Source organism: Panulirus ornatus, chromosome 65, assembly GCF_036320965.1.
Source record: "Panulirus ornatus isolate Po-2019 chromosome 65, ASM3632096v1, whole genome shotgun sequence".
NCBI classification, from domain to species: Eukaryota; Metazoa; Arthropoda; class Malacostraca; order Decapoda; family Palinuridae; genus Panulirus; species Panulirus ornatus.
In genome coordinates, this window is record NC_092288.1 from 242838 (window position 1) to 257966 (window position 15129).

The 15129-nt window shown below is 39.8% G+C and overlaps 1 protein-coding gene across 1 annotated transcript in view; it reads left to right on the forward strand.

Annotated features, from left to right (window-relative positions):
• The window catches only part of LOC139746665 (serine/threonine-protein kinase H1 homolog), a 49963-nt gene extending 46947 nt beyond the window's left edge, over positions 1-3016 (forward strand). Inside the window, exon 5 of the mRNA XM_071658110.1 lies at positions 1071-3016. The gene's annotated coding sequence lies outside the window, so the exon portion shown is untranslated. The remainder of the gene's footprint in view (positions 1-1070) is intronic.
• The last annotated feature ends 12113 nt before the right edge of the window (positions 3017-15129 follow it).

Genomic DNA, 15129 nt, shown 5'->3' on the forward strand with positions numbered 1-15129 from the left:
AATGGATGACGATAAATGTATTGGAAATAAAATGTTTGAGAACAATATGTGGTGTGAGGAGAGTTGATCAAATAAGAAGTGATAGGGTAAAAGAGAGGTGTGTTATCAAGAAGTGATAGGGTAAAAGAGAGGTGTGTTATCAAGCTAAGCATGTATGAGAGAGCTGATGAGTGTGTGCAGAAATGGTCTGGATGTAAGGAGACAAAGAGTGAGAAGAGTATGACTAAGCAGATGTAGATATTAGAAGTGGAGGGAACAGTGAAAAGGGGGAACCAAGGAGAAGGTGGAAGGATCAAGTGAAAGATGTTTTGAGTGTCCAAGGCCTGAACATGCCAGAGGATGCGAGGCATGCAATAGAAAGAACTCATTGGAACAATGTGGTATACAGAGTATGATATGCTGTCATTGGGCTGAACCAGGGCATATGAAGCAGTCAGGAGAAACAACAGAAAGGTCTGTATGGCTTGGTAGTGGATAGAGATCTCTGATTTTGGTGCATTATACTTGCCAGCTAAAGATTGGATGTGAATGAATGAGGCCATTTCTTTGTGGGTTTTTTTTTCTTCTTTACTGTCTCTTTTAATGTGGGAAATGGCAAACAAGTATGAAAATTATTTTACTTTGTCATCCATGTCTGTCTTGCTAATGGGAAATGAGTTTTAAGGGCAGGTTGGGAATATTTATTCAAAGATTTTACATGTGTAAGTTATTCTCTCCCATTTGCACTTGAGGTATATAGAATATCATCTTACCAATGTTCAGCCTTTCAGTATGATTCCATAAGAAAAATGGAATGTCCCACAGATGTCATAAAATTAGCAAAACTTGTTTTATGAAAAAGAAGTATTTTCGTAAGCCATTTGAATATCCAGAACAATTAAACCCACCATGTCACAGACCCCATTTAACTCTGATGCATACCCATCGTGTCATTCTCTACAGTCCCTTTCCTCCACTGTCGAGGAGACCAAATCCTCCAGAATTTTTATAATCTGAATCACTCTTCATAGTATACTGATATGTCCAGATATCATCCAAACCCCACAAAATGAAACCTATGTACATTGCAGGGTAGCCAAGGGAAGTCCACATGGGAGCATGCAGCATTATCTTCCACAATGGTGATCTGTGAGGAACTGAGGCCTATGGATTTTCTGCAAGCTGATTACATTGAGGGTGACACATGGCATCTATGCATGCCTTGTCTGAGGAAGGGAACCCATTGGTTCCTCAAAATATGGGTAGAAAAATCGGATCACCCATACATCATATGGCATTAGACCCTTAGAGTTCAGTACGGAAATAGACTCCTGTTTTGTGGAGGTGCAGGTTTAGCTAGCACTACTAAGGAGGAAACACCTAATACCACAATATCTCATGAAAATTGATTCAGAAATGGTAAAATCATTTTTAATTTTGATTATATAACCTCAGGATCCCTTTTATGGGGCTCCTGCAACTCCAAGGCTGCACTACACTCAGCAGCAGGGAATTGATGGGCTCCTGTGGAGTGAGAAGTTCTTTGATGAAACTGTACTCTTTTTGTCCACTGATGATACAACCTTAGCAAAGGTGAATTTTCAATCACAATGAAACCTCATGTGAGTGGAGTCTGGTAACACCACCACTGAAGCTACAGGAGCTCCATAAAGGGTCTTAGGGTTTTATAATAATACATGAATACGAAAGTAAAAAAAATTTCAGTTGTCAAGGAAAAACATGTTGAGTTTCCTTCATATTTGAATGTATCAGTGATAAGTATATTTTGTTGAATGATTACATGCAGGGTGAACTATTATGTAATGAGTCCCACAACCTAGGACTGAAATACTAAAGCTATAATTAAACAGACACCGTAATGTAGAAATGTGTATATAATTGAAAAGGTTGATGGGTTTATTTATTTCTTTTAGTGCATTTCTCTTTTGTATCTTGGAAGGATACTTATTTTGTGGAGAGGTCATTATGGTATCTATTCTCTTTAGCTGTTATTTTGTTTATACATCATATAATGTGTTGACATTTGCAGCTTTGTGTCAGTAATATATTTTTCTCCTTTTGTTTTCTTTCTCAGCATTAATGAAGTTTGTTTGGTGTCATTTATTCTTTTCTTTATTTCTAGCTTTCTCAGTATATATGTTTATACAACATATACCCAATTAGATTATCTTGTAGTATAGATGCATGCATAGTACTTGTCCAGTTTGATAAACCCCTATTACACCGATATCCATCAAGTGGTATCCATTATTCAAGAAGGAAATCAAGATTAGACTTTATTGGAGCGAGTACCTCAAACCAGACCAAGTGGGGCCCTCCAAGCTATACTTGGCCCCTGGAAATTAACCCAAGTAATTTAGTTGAAAAGTTATGATTTTCATAAAATCTGAATATTTTACATTCTTCCATTAATTTTCTTGCTTCCTTGCAGAATCATAATTCTCACTTTTAAAATTTACTTTCCCTCATTGTGGAATGATTTTTATAATTCTTTTCCATGATCAGTTTATTGAATAGTTCCCACTTCCTCACCAACTTTTAGTGCTTTTTACTCAGTTCTGGAATGCTTCTGCATTTGATTATGTATTTACTAGTTTGTATTTGAAGTATTTTTTCTTACTATGCAGAGGAAGATCCAGATATAATTGCCTATTAATCTCTATAGTCACTCTACATGCATGCACACTTGCCATTACAAGTACTCTTAAGTCAGATGTTCTCTATTCTATTCATCCACCATTTCTTGGGTTTTCATTTACACCTCCAAACTTCAGAAACATAATTGGAGTCTTTTCTTTACATCAAAATTGCATTCTTTCTGCAGGCAACTTCCAATTCATGACTCCATATTTTTGTTTTACTGCAAAATATAATAAAGGTATATATTCTTTTCACCTCATGTGTAATTATATATGTAAATAGAAATGCATGTTTTTGTGTCTGTATATGCATATCTATGTCAGACTGTAGCTGTACATCATTTTGTCAGATATGTTTTCATAAAACTTGGCACATATATTGGTCTTAGTCATACCTGGTAAGAATATGTTCATAAACAGATGTGTGAAATGGAGGTTTGAACCTGGAGCTCAACATTTTTGATGAGCAACATGCAAGAGTTTTTATGCTATGTTCTTTATGTTGTATGACATTTCTTGTTCTTTTACATTTTCTTTAAGTTATATGATTAAAATTTGTCAGTTTTTAAAGATTTTTCATATATTTTCATTAAAAATTAAACTGCTACTGTATTTTGAATTCAAGGTTTACAACACACAGAATAATGTGTCAATCATTTGGGTTGTTATTGATATATGAAAAATTAAGTGTAATTTCAAAGAATGACAGATATTGCATGAAATAAATAAATGTTTATTTCATGGTATTATTTAGGTGAAAATAATTAGGCTGTATCAGAAAGGCTCACAAATATTTTCTTATTAAAAATCATCATGTCCAAAGGAGGTTTTAACAGATATCATAGATATGAAAATTATTTGAATACTGTAGAGTGTCCACCTCATACCTCACCATTTAATAGACTGGATTTCTTGTTCTATTTTTACTTCCATCATTGTCCTTTTTCTCCCTCATCTTAGTTTGTTCTGACTCTGCATCCTTCTTATGGAATACCCACTACAGAAGTCTCATAATTGTTTTATGATATTGGGAAGTTCTTTGAATCATATATGCCACCTTAAAATGTTTATCACCAAACCTTTGCTGCTTTTGTCATTTAATCATGAAACTCAGAACAGCATTTCTTAGCTTTTTCTTCCCCTCAGCAAGGTAGTGTCAAGAACAAACATATAACAGCCTCACTTGCACACATCTGCTCCATAACTGTTATATATAATGTACTGAAACCAAACCCTATATCCACATTCAAGCCCCAAAACTATTCCATGCATTACCTTAAATGCTTCACTGATAGCATATCACTACCTTGATATTTGTAACCCAGGAACCATTTCAGCTATTTTAATTGTTTAGGTAATACTTTTCTATTGGCTGCTTGTGGAAATGGTGCCCAAGAAGTACTTTAAAATTATTGCCTCCACCCCACACGTACACACTGGGGATAGGGGAGAAAGAATACTTCCCACGTATTCCCTGCATGTCATAGAAGGCGACTAAAAGGGGAGGGAGCGGGGGGCTAGAAATCCTCCCCTTTTGTTTTGTTTTTTTTTTAATTTTCCAAAAGAAGGAACAGAGAAGGGGGCCAGGTGAGGACATTCCCTCAAAGGCCCAGTCCTCTGTTCTAAACGCTACCTCGCTAATGCGGGAAATGGCGAATAGTTTGAAAGAAAAAGAAAATATATATATATATAAATATATTATCCCTGGGGATAGGGGATTAAGAATACTTCCCACGTATTCCCTGCATGTCGTAGAAGGCGACTAAAAGGGGAGGGAGCAGGGGGCTGGAAATCCTCCCCTCTCGTTTTTTTTTTTTTTAATTTTCCAAAAGAAGGAACAGAGGGGGCCAGGTGAGGATATTCCAAAAAAGGCCCAGTCCTCTGTTCTTAACGCTACCTCGCTAACGCGGGAAATGGCAAATAGTTTAAAAGAAAAGAAAGAAGAAATATAAATGTATATTTATTTATTTATTTATTTATTTTGCTTCGTTGCTGTCTCCCGCGTTTGCGAGGTAGCGCAAGGAAACAGACAAAAGAAATGGCCAAACCCAACCCCATACACATGTATATACATACACGTCCCCACACGCAAATTTACACACCCATACATCTCAATGTACACATATATATACACACACAGACATATACATATATACACATGCACACAGTTCACACTGTCTGTCTTTATTCATTCCCATCGCCACCTCGCCACACATGGAATAACATCCCCCTCCCCCCTCATGTGTGTGAGGTAGCGCTAGGAAAAGACAACAAAGGCCCCATTCGTTCACACTCAGTCTCTAGCTGTCATGCAATAATGCCCGAAACCACAGCTCCCTTTCCACATCCAGGCCCCACAGGACTTTCCATGGTTCACCCCAGACACTTCACATGCCCTGATTCACTCCATTGACAGCACGTTGACCCCGGAATACCACATCGATCCAATTCACTCTATTCCTTGCCCGCCTTTCACCCTCCTGCATGTTCAGGCCCCGATCACTCAAAATCATTTTCACTCCATCTTTCCACCTCCAATTTGGTCTCCCACTTCTCCTCGTTCCCTCCACCTCCGACACATATATCCTCTTGGTCAATCTTTCCTCACTCATTCTCTCCATGTGCCCAAACCATTTCAAAACACCCTCTTCTGCTCTCTCAACCATGCTCTTCTTATTTCCACACATCTCTCATACCCTTACATTAGATATCTGGGAGTGGATCTGGCAGCGGATGGAACCATGGAAGCGGAAGTGGATCATAGGGTGGGGGAGGGGGTGAAAATTCTGGGGGCCTTGAAGAATGTGTGGAAGTCGAGAACATTATCTCGTAAAGCAAAAATGGGTATGTTTGAAGGAATAGTGGTTCCAACAATGTTGTATGGTTGCGAGGCGTGGGCTATGGATAGAGTTGTGCGCAGGAGGATGGATGTGCTGGAAATGAGATGTTTGAGGACAATGTGTGGTGTGAGGTGGTTTGATCGAGTGAGTAACGTAAGGGTAAGAGAGATGTGTGGAAATAAAAAGAGCGTGGTTGAGAGAGCAGAAGAGGGTGTTTTGAAGTGGTTTGGGCACATGGAGAGAATGAGTGAGGAAAGATTGACCAAGAGGATATATGTGTCGGAGGTGGAGGGAACGAGGAGAAGAGGGAGACCAAATTGGAGGTGGAAAGATGGAGTGAAAAAGATTTTGTGTGATCGGGGCCTGAACATGCAGGAGGGTGAAAGGAGGGCAAGGAATAGAGTGAATTGGAGCGATGTGGTATACCGGGGTTGACGTGCTGTCAGTGGATTGAATCAAGGCATGTGAAGCGTCTGGGGTAAACCATGGAAAGCTGTGTAGGTATGTATATTTGCGTGTGTGGACGTATGCATATACATGTGTATGTCTCGCGCGTTTGCGAGGTAGCGCAAGGAAACAGACGAAAGAAATGGCCCAACCCACCCCCATACAGATGTATATACATACACGTCCACACACGCAAATATACATATCTATACATCTCAATGTACACATATATATACACACACAGACACATACATATATACCCATGCACACAATTCACACTGTCTGCCTTTATTCATTCCCATCGCCACCTTGCCACACATGGAATGCCATCCCCCTCCCCCCTCATGTGTGCAAGGTAGCGCTAGGAAAAGAAAACAAAGGCCACATCCATTCAGACACATACATATATACACATGTGCATAATTCATACTTGCTGCCTTTATTTATCCTGTTGCCACCCCACCACACATGAAATGACACACACACACACACACCCGTGCACGCGAGGTAGCACCAGGAAACGACAACAAAGGCCACATCCATTCACACTCAGTCTTTAGCTGTCATGTGTAATGCACCAAAACCATAGCTCCCTTTCCACATTCAGGCCCCACAAAACTTTCCATGGTTTATCCCAGACGCTTCACATGCTCTGGTTCAATCCATTGACAGCATGTCGACCCTGGTATACCACATCGTTCCAATTCACTCTATTCCTTGCATGCCTTTCACCCTCCTCTATGGTCAAGCCCCAAAAGCTCAAAATCATTATCACTCCATCATCCACCTCCAATTTGGTCTCCCATTTCTCCTCGTTCCCTCCACCTCTGACACATATATCCTCTTTGTCAATCTTTCCTCACTCATTCTTTCCATGTGACCAAACCATTTCAATACACCCTCTTCTGCTCTCTCAACCGCACTCTTTTTATTACCACACATCTCTCTTACACTTTCATTACTTAGGCTAAGCCAAGTACCCATTTTATCAACCAACCCCTAAGGGAGGATGATCAGCTGGTTTGTCTGTGGACTGACTGCCACAATCAGTATTCAAAGATATGCGCTTAATCCTGAGCAGCCAGTGGATGCTTCACAGTCAGGAACACAGCCATTCCCAATAATCAGCTCATTTTCAGCACAAACTCCAGAGACTCTACACCATTTCTATTTATAACATTGATTACCCCATGCACCCTAATTATACCCTTATCTGCTACATTACTTACAATCATGTTTAAATCACCCATGACTAATATCCAGCCTCATAAATCGAAGCTGCTGACATATCACTCAGCTGCTCCCAAAACACATGCCTCTCATGATCTAATTTATTTCTTGCCATCCACTTCTAGTTTTCCCCATATCAATCTAGAATTTACTTCCTTACATTTTATCACACACTCCCACAACTACTTTATGAGTAGTGCTACTCCTTCCTTGGCTCTTTTCCTCTCACCAAGCCGACTCTACTCTTAAGACATTTCCCAACCATTCTTCCCCCTTACCCATGAATTGTTTAACTTAAGAGCCCAAACATTCTTTCCACAAACATACTACCCATCTCTCTTCTCATCTTGGTTACATCCACACACATCTAGACACCCCAGCTTGAGCTTTCAAAGAGGGTGATTACTCCCTGCCTCGCTCTTTCTTCTGTTTCCACTTTTAGAAACTGAAATACAAGAAGGGTAGGGTTTCCAGCCTCCTATAAGTCGCTTTCTGCTACATGCTTAGAATACATAGGTAAAATTCTTTCTCTTCTTCCTCAGGGATATTTATATATATGTAAATTTACTTACTTCTCCTGCCTTATTGAGGTAGCATTACAAACAAATAAGACATCAGCATCACATGCAAGCAACTCTTTCTCTCATGTATGATTATTCCATTGTTTACCGTGCTGCTCAATGTGCCCATTGCCTGCCATGTCCCACATCAGCCCAAATCATTGTACCCTATACATGCCTCTTACCCTCCTGTTTGTTTTGGCCCCAACATCACATCCTTCACTACATCTATCCATCTCCACTTTGTTTCCTTCCCTTCTCCTTCCACTTCAAACATAGATCCAATGTCAGTCTTTCTTTGCTCATTCTCTCCATTTGTTTGAACAACTGCAGCGCACCCTGTCCAGCTTTCATAATCAGGCTGTGTTTACCACCACACCTATCCCTTGCAGTCATTCTGTACACAATCAGTCCTTCTAACACCACACTGTCCTCACGCATACACTTTCAAATACGTCCACTCTCTTCAATTGTTTTACATCCTGGGTCAAACTCAAATTCATACAACTCTTGGGACTGTTAAATAGTCAGACATGACCATATTTGCCCTCACAAACACTTAACTCTCTTTTCATGCACTCCTTAATACACTCTGAACCTTTCCCCCTCCCCACTCAGGTTCACATAAGCCCTCATGGTTCCTTCCCTGGTACCTAAGTCACTCCACCTCCTCCAATTAATTACTGGGCACAAACTCCAGAGGTTGTTATAATTCATTCAGTTTGTTGTCAGATCCCCTTGGCATATGTGTCCAAAATCTGTAAAATTCATAAACCCCTGTAAATGCTCAACCCCAAAATTACCAGGTTTGAGACGCCTGCCTGTATTTCAGAACTATGGATATCAGGATCCAGTGAACAGGTCTTTATGCTGTGAACATTTCCAAAGAGACTATTGCTGCAGCAGACCACGCCATTCAGTATAAGAACTGTGAAGTGTATCTGCTTGTGTAAATGTCTTTATTTCTACCGTCCAGTTGACTTTTTTCTTTGCCACCTCCAAATGTTTTCGTAGCTATTTTTCTATAGAAAAATATTTATTACTGTTACCATTCAGATGTCTCCATGGTTGTTTAATTTGTTTATGGATGGGGTTGTTAGGGAGGTGAATGCAAGAGTTTTGGAAAGAGGGGCAAGTATGCAGTCTGTTTTGGATGAGAGAGCTTGGGAAGTGAGTCAGTTGTTGTTTGCTGATGATACAGCACTGGTGGTTGATTCATGTAAGAAACTGCTGAAGCTGGTGACTGAGTTTGGTAAAGTGTGTGAAAGAAGAAAGTTAAGAGTAAATGTGAATAAGAGCAAGGTTATTAGGTACAGCAGGGTTGAGGGTCAAGTCAATTGGGAGGTAAGTTTGAATGGAGAAAAACTGGAGGAAGTAAAGTGTTTTAGATATCTGGGAGTGGATCTGGCAGCGGATGGAACCATGGAAGTGGAAGTGAATCATAGGGTGGGGGAGGGGGCGAAAATTCTGGGAGCCTTGAAGAATGTTTGGAAGTCGAGAACATTATCTCGGAAAGCAAAAATGGGTATGTTTGAAGGAATTGTGGTTCCAACAATGTTGTATGGCTGCGAGGTGTGGGCTATGGATAGAGTTGTGCGCAGGAGGGTGGATGTGCTGGAAATGAGATGTTTGAGGACAATATGTGGTGTGAGGTGGTTTGATCGAGTAATTAATGTAAGGGTAAGAGAGATGTGTGGAAATAAAAAGAGTGTGGTTGAGAGAGCAAAAGAGGGTGTTTTGAAATGGTTTGGTCACATGGAGAGAATGAGTGAGGAAAGATTGACCAAGAGGATATATTTGGCAGAGGTGGAGGGAACGAGGAGAAGTGGGAGACCAAATTGGAGGTGGAAAGATGGAGTGAAAAAGATTTTGAGTGATCGGGGCCTGAACATGCAGGAGGGTGAAAGGCGTGCAAGGAATAGAGTGAATTGGAACGATGTGGTATACCGGGATCGACGTGCTGTCAATGGATTGAACCAGGGCATGTGAAGCGTCTGGGGTAAACCATGGAAAGTTGTGTTGGGCCTGGATGTGGAAAGGGAGCTGTGGTTTCGGTGCAGTATTACATGACAGCTAGAGACTGAGTGTGAATGAATGGGGCCTTTGGTGTCTTTTCCTAGCGCTACCTCGCACACATGAGGGGGGAGGGGGTTGTTATTCCATGTGTGGCGAGGTGGCGATGGGAACAAATAAAGGCAGACAGTATCAATTATGTACATGTGTATACATGTATATGTCTGTGTATGTATATATATGTGTACATTGAGATGTATAGGTATGTATATTTGCGTGTGTGGAAGTGTATGTATATACATGTGTATGTGGGCGGGTTGGGCCATTCTTTTGTCTGTTTCCTTGCGCTACCTCGCTAACGCGGGAGACAGCGATAAAGCAAAATAAATAAAAAATATAAAATACCATTCAGAGTTGAAATGATTATCTTTTACTCTGCTACTCAGTGTTTTTCCACATAAATTATTACACATTTCATGACAGGGGGTCCCACTGGAGTAGAACTCCCTCCTCATACTGTACTAAGTTTTTTTTTTCATACTATTTGCCATTTCCCACATTAGCGAGGTAGCATTAAGAACAGAGGACTGTTAAAAACGAGAGGGGAGGATTTCCAGCCCCCTCTCCCTTCCCTTTTAGTTGCCTTTTACGACACGCAGGGAATACGTGGGAAGTATTCTGTCTCCCCTATCCCCAGGGATAAAATAGCTAAGTAAATAGGTAATTAGTTGGAGGTTAGTAGGCATACCGTAAAAAATGAGCATTGCCATTTGCCAGCCTGTTGTGTTCGAGTTGTGGACCTCAATTCAGCAAAACTGATTCAGACAAAGGTGCATGCCTACATTGCACCCCCCCTAAGGTAACAGAAGCTTAGTTGACATTAGAAACACATGATCCATTGTAAATTTCTGCTCACTACCTCTCATGTTTTAAATCATACTCATTCTTCAAGAATCCTCATTGTACTTTCTTGGGTTCCATATCCATTTATTTTACATTCCAGACCCACAGCGTATGTAAATTTTACTTCTGTGAGTGTATACTTAGAGTCAGTTGTGTACAACCCAGTCCATGATGATGGGCATAATAATTATATTTGATAATCCGAATTGTTCAAATCCATTCTAATTGTTGAAATTATAAATGAACCTAAACTAATCTACTTATTTTTTTTTTAATGCTTTGTACATGTTTTGGCATCGAAATTCAATTGGCATTTCCAGTAAAATGGTAAGATTAGCGTGCGAGTACAGAAGTGTAAATATGATTCATATATATATTTCAGATCAGCGTGTCTGTAGCAACTTTGTGAACTCAATAAATTTTTATGTAAGGAAATAGAGGTCAAAACTTTTATGAAGTGCAATATTCAAGTCAGTTTTAGATATATTTGTTCTTTAGTTCAGCCATCTGAGTCAGGTTTCAGTATGAAGACTGCTTCAGACACATTTGAGTATGAAAACTTTTGGCTTTGAGTGTTTCCATTTACATAATCATTTAACAAAATGAGTAGTCTCTCTCAACCAGGTTAGCTTTAAAGTACAACTTAAATATTGTACACTGGTCCTGCTTTGTTTGGCTTACAATGTGCAATACTGTTGTAATGTTTTTATTTTGATAGAATTTATGTTAAATATATATATATATATATATATTTATTTTTTCTTTAGCATACAAGTATATATATGATAGTGGGGGATTTTGATATAATGCAATTTATTAATATTGTAACAAATCTAAAAATAAAGCATCTCATTTACTAGTTTATTATTAACTAGATATAGAGTCCAGCAATGCAAACATAAAACCAATGTTTGTAGCATCATGTAAATTCCTCTAGCCCTATGCAATTCATTCATCTTTTTTCACTTTTTCTTGCTTAAATCATTACTACACTAAGGCACCAAGTTGCAATACTGAACATACAAACCTTGAATTATGGCATGATGCACAAACTTAAAACATAATGCTTGTGAAATACTGAAAAAAAAATTATTGCCTCCCATTCCACCTAAGTTAGGTTTCCATTTCAACCCTACAAACTTCACATTTTTAAAGCTGTGCAGAAAAAATATTCAACCTTACAATTTCAAGTATATGACTGACAAAAAATATGACCATAAGCATATTTCATCAACTACTATCACTGATACAGTATTAGTTCTGTAGCTGTCTGCACAGCCCACTGAAAATTACAGTGAGTTGCTATTACATATGTATTTTACCTACAAAAAATATTTACAGATTGTTTTATTTATTCATATTATACTTTGTTGCTGTCTCCTGCGTTAGTGAGGTAGTTCAAGGAAACACCGCATGAGCGCAAGGTAGCACTATGAAAAGACAACAAAGGCCACATTCGTTCACACTCAGTCTCTAGCTGTCATGTGTAATGCAACGAAACCACAGCTCCCTTTCCACATCGACCCCACAAAACTTTCCATGGTTTACCTGAGACGCTTCACATGCCCTGGTTCAATCCATTGACATTGTGTCGATCCTGGTACACCACATCTTTCCAATTCACTCTATTCCTTGCACACCTTTCACCCTCCTTTATGTTCAGGCCCTGATCGCTCAAAATCTTTTTCACTCCATCCTTCCACCTCTAATTTGGTCTCCCACTTACTCGTTCCCTCCACCTTTGACGCACATATATCCTCTTTGTCAATCTTTCCTCTCATTCTCTCCATGAGAATGTTTTATCATGTATAATAAATCTTTTCCCATTTCAATCCATGCGATTCATTAACATTTTTCTCAACAGCAAAACCATAATAAAAATTTGTAAAATTACCAGTGTCATCAAGCAACAGCAGTCAGGCAGTTACCAACAATGCTGCCTACACTTATGCACGATATACCTTTCCTTTCTCATCTTGATCAATTGTCAATGTTAGAAAAGTCAATGTCCATGACATTCTCCACATGATCTGAAGAAATATTATCTGCCAAGGAAATCAGGATATTCTACCTGGTTCTCTAAAGCTGCTCAATTTTCTAATTAGAGAACTCATGCAATGTGCTCTTTGACATTGCTTGAGGCTGACTAACAACAGGGAGAAGTATATCGCACCCTGTCAACTCAGGACCCACCCAGGCCTTGTGGGTGACCATGTAACAGAGTTGTAAAGCGTAATACATAAATAATATATACAGTCACTTGCCTCACATAAATTTAAACCTGCAGGAATTTATATCTAAAATAATATCAACTTGTTTTCATATTGTCATTCCCTGTGTTAGCAGTAACAAAAGAAATAGTCTCACCATAATTTGAGGTATTTGAGTACGTGACAGGCATATTTTAATATCAGCAAAACACCACTTGATTTGTAATCTGCCTGGAGGCAAAAAAGGCCTGTTTGCATTTACTGCTACCCCATAATTTACTATGTCCACAGTGAGTGTAGTCATTTCAATTTATCTTGAAATGTTAAAAGATACTTATGGGAACAAAGAATGTAAAGCAATCAGTTATGAGGTTGCGTTCTTTTCTGAATATATTAGCATACATTTCATCCCTGGGGATGGGGGAGAAAGAATACTTCCCACGCATTCCTCACGTGTCGTAGAAGGCGACTAAAGGGGACGGGAGCGGGGGGCTGGAAACCCTCCCCTCCTTGTATTTTAACTTTCTAAAAGGGGAAACAGAAGGAGGAGTCACGCGGGGAGTGCTCATCCTCCTCGAATGTGTGTGGATGTAACCAAGATGAGAAAAAAGGAGGGATAGGTAGTAAGTTTGAGGAAAGGAACCTGGATGTTTTGGCTCTGAGTGAAACGAAGCTCAAGGGTAAAGGGGAAGAGTGGTTTGGGAATGTCTTGGGAGTAAAGTCAGGGGTTAGCAAGAGGCCAAGAGCAAGGGAAGGAGTAGCACTGCTCCTGAAACAGGAGTGGTGGGGAGTATGTGATAGAGTGTAAGAAAGTAAACTCTAGATTGATATGGGTAAAACTGAAAGTTGATAGAGAGAGATGGGTGATTATTGGTGCATATGCACCTGGGCATGAGAAGAAAGATCATGCGAGGCAAGTGTTTTGGGAGCAGCTGAGTGAGTGTGTTAGTAGTTTTGATGCAAGAGACCGGGTTATAGTGATGGGTGATTTGAATGCAAAGGTGAGTAATGTGGCAGTTGAGGGAATAATTGGTGTACATGGGGTGTTCAGTGTTCTAAATGGAAATGGTGAAGAGCTTGTAGATTTATGTGCTGAAAAAGGACTGTTGATTGGGAATACCTGGTTTAAAAAGAGATATACATAAGTATACGTATGTAAGTAGGAGAGATGGCCAGAGAGCATTATTGGATTAAGTGTTAATTGATAGGCGCGTGAAAGAAAGACTTTTGGATGTTAATGTGCTGAGAGGTGCAACTGGAGGAATGTCTGACCATTATCTTTTGGAGGCGAAGGTGAAGATTTGTAGAGGTTTTCAGAAGAGAAGAGAGAATGTTGGGGTGAAAACAGTGGTGAGAGTAAGTGAGCTTGGGAAGGAGACTTGTGTGCCTTTGTACAATGGCACTATGCTTGCATTCCACCAATCCTCAGGCACTTCACCACGAACCATACATACACTGAATATCCTTACCAACCAGTCTACAAGTCACCCCCTTTTTTAAAAAAATTCCACTGCAATGCCATCAAAACCATACCAACCAGTCTACAAGTCACCCCCTTTTTCAATAAATTCCACTGCAATGCCATCCAAACCAACCACCTTGCTGGCTTTCATCTTCTGCAAAACTTTCACTACCTCTTCTCTGTTTACCAAACCATTCTCCCTGACCCTCTCACTTCGCACACCACCTCGACCAAAACACTATATCTCCCACTCTTATCATCAAACTCATTCAACAAACCTTCAAAATACTCACTCCATCTCCCTTTCACTTCATTACTGCTTACTATTACCTCCCCATTTGCCCCCTTCACCAATGTTCCCATTTGTTCCCTTGTCTTATGCACTTTATTTACCTCCTTCCAAAACATCTTTTTATTCTCTCTAAAATTTAATGATACTCTCTCACCCCAACTTGCATTTGCCCTCTTTTTCACCTCTTGCACATTTCTCTTGGCCTCCTGCCTCTTTCCTTTTACACATCTCCCAGTCATTTGCACTATTTCCCTGCAAAAATCACCCAAATGCCTCTCTCTTCTCTTTCACTAACAATCTTACTTCTTCATCCCACCACTCACTACCCTTTCTATCTGCCCACCTCCCACCTTTCTCATGCCACAGGCATCTTTTGCGCAAGCCATCGCTGCTTCCCTAAATACATCACATTCCTACCCCACTCCCCTTACGTCATTTCTCCTGGTACTTCCTCACATAAAGTCACCTTTCCAACCTCACTTACTCTCACCACTCTTCACCCCAACATTCTTCTTTTCTGAAAACCTCTACAA